The 2,779-nt window shown below is 39.5% G+C and overlaps 1 long non-coding RNA gene across 1 annotated transcript; it reads left to right on the forward strand.

Moving 5' to 3' along the window:
* Positions 1-633: 633 nt before the first annotated feature.
* On the forward strand, positions 634-2,516 carry LOC132605294 (uncharacterized). The gene is made up of 3 exons (XR_009569132.1): positions 634-849; positions 1,190-1,245; positions 2,213-2,516. It is a non-coding gene; the product is annotated as an uncharacterized LOC132605294 (long non-coding RNA).
* Positions 2,517-2,779: the final 263 nt, after the last annotated feature.

The raw sequence follows: 2,779 nt of genomic DNA on the forward strand, positions 1-2,779 counted from the left end.
CAATATGGCTAATAGTAAGGCACTTGAAATCCTATAGAATCGGCTAAGTTTTTGATACGTCTGACTTCCAGTAAAATTTAATGAAAATCCGTTGGGAATTTGAGAAAACTTCCTTGATGAAAGTTGTATCCCTTTGAAATAGCTTTCCAACGGTATCTTACGGGGGTCAAACGGACATCTGTGCAAAGAGTTATGCCCATTTTACTGAAGCCTGTTCGCTGGAAATTCTGCCAGCGTAACGGCGACGTTACGGGCCGTATTTCGTGTTACGGTCCGTAACAGTGGACCGTAACGTCCCGAAAATTTCCAGAAACTCACTGGAAATTTTCACCAAGATACGGTACCAAGTTACGGTCCGTATCTCGTGTTACGGGACCGTAACAGTGACCGTATCTTGGTCCGTATATACGTTTCGGGTCACCTGACTTCGGGAGGCCATAACCCTATCATAACTTGGGAATTTGGGAAAACTCAAAGAACGAAAGTTGTAGATAATTGAAAACACTGTCCAATCATAGGTTGTGGGTTCACAGGAGACGTCGGGATAAGGAGATATGGACGTTTTAAGACAGATAGGTCCCAACCCGTTTTCAAGTTAGGTCAACCCATTTTCCCCTTGGTATATAAAGAAAATATTACCCTAACAGCCCATTTTTCCTCCAAAACTCAGATTTTAGAGAGAGGAAGTGAGAGAGAAGGGAAATTAGAGAGAGAAAGTAGAAAATCAACCAAGTTTAAGGCCCCGAATCCCAAAGCTCGTGAAGGAAAAAGTGTAGTACAAGTCGTTGTCGTCATTTTAAGCCCAAGATCGGACTTGGGGGTGTTGATTTCGTGGTGACTACCCAAAAGGTAATATTTCTACTCCCCAATCATTTATAGTTATGAATTGATGAATTCTTGGGAGTATAATAATTGGGTTTGTTGAAGATGATTATATGAACTATGTTAGAATTGTTGGATTGATGACTTGGGATTGTTGTATTCATATGGATTATGAAGAATGATGTTAATTGCATCTAATTGAGACTGTAGAAATTGTTAGAAGTAAAAGAATGGGGATTTGGTGAAGAAAACACCATTAATGGGGGTTATAGAGCTTCATGCCCACTAAGTGTTTGATAAAATGCTTAGATGAACAAAACATGGATATTGTTGCTAATATAGAATCACTATGACTTGTATGCTATAGATTGAAGTTGAAGGGGGTGAAGGACATTGTGATACGCCCAAAAGCGGAAGGTTAAGGTATGTAGAACTTCCATCCACATGTGGGAACTTCTATGTTCTTCCCCATGATCCGTTTAGTAAATTCTATGAAGTTCAACTCCTAGGGCATTAAACCCAATGTATTGGTAGCCCGTAATTATGTATGTATGTATGTACATGAATTCCGTATATATGTTCGTTATTGTGTTCCTAAACCTCCATTTCGGACATTAGGAATCCTAGCTTAATCCATGAATCATGAATTCTTCCTCATGCGTTCTCATGATGTTTATATGAAATTGTAAAATGTTATTTTACAAATTACAAGCATGTTTTCAAGTCAGCTACAAACGTATGATTATGCATTATGGTATTTCTCATGATCAAGTTTACAAGTTATTTCATGAAAATATGTTTACAAGTCCTTTCGTGAAATCATGATTTCAAGACAAGTACAAGTTAATTCACGAAAGTCATGGGCTTCTTAGCCAACAATATTATTTTCATGTTTGGGAGTTGTAATAATACCGAGAAGGCTCAGATAGCCTGAAACTACGTATGCCAACGTAGGATAAGAATCGCTCCGCCCAGTAGGACGATTCCTTTATATGTTCCCCATTGAGGGATTTGGATCCATTCATGTTATGTTCATGTCTCGTGCCCCGGCAAGGTACGAGATGGCTTAGCTGATCGGGCAGAGATCAGACTCCACGCTCCTTCCCGTGGTGGTTTATGTCGGTATTACAGATTATTACAAATTATTACAGATTATTACAGATTACTACAGACTATCTCATGCTTCCAGTACTCAGTTTCAGTTTTAAATTTCATGATTTTGTACTCATGCTCATGCTCATGCTCATGTTCATGTCCAAATTTTCAGTTTCAGTTCTTACTATGTTATTCCATGTTCCATGTTGTTTCTTCCGGTTGCTTTACATACCAGTACATTCAATGTGCTGACGTCCCCTTTTTATTGCCCGGGGGCCTGCATTTCACGATGCAGGTACTGATATACAGGACGACACATCTGCTCAGTAGGACAGCATTCGTATCAGCTTATTTGTGAGCCCCATCTCATTCGGGGTTTAGTCAACTTTTATCTTATGATTAGTTATGCATCTAAAGGTATGCTGGGGGCCTTGTCCCAGTAAGTATGTTTTTCAGTCAGACTCATGATAGAGGTTTCATAGACTAGAACAGACAGTTATGTCATGTCAGATAATCGAAGTCGCATAGCCATTTTGGCTCACTCATGTTTAAACAAGTACTTTATTAAGTATTATGACTTATTATGTTTTATAAAGGCTCATCATGCATTCACGTTATATTCCGCTTATGTTATGCATCATGATGATTCAGCAAGTCATGTGGTTCGCTCGGTCACATGTAGTCAGGCACCGAGTGTCGTGTTACGTCCAGGCCATGGTTCGGGGTGTGACAAAGGGTTTAAGATCAAGTATGAGAAGTATCGAAAGGGTTGGCGGGCAAGTGAATCAAGGAAATTAAGTTTGTCGGACTTTAGAGAAAATATGAGGAGCAATTTTGGTCCAACTTGGCGGACGAATATCTC

This window comes from Lycium barbarum, chromosome 8, assembly GCF_019175385.1.
Source record: "Lycium barbarum isolate Lr01 chromosome 8, ASM1917538v2, whole genome shotgun sequence".
NCBI classification, from domain to species: Eukaryota; Viridiplantae; Streptophyta; class Magnoliopsida; order Solanales; family Solanaceae; genus Lycium; species Lycium barbarum.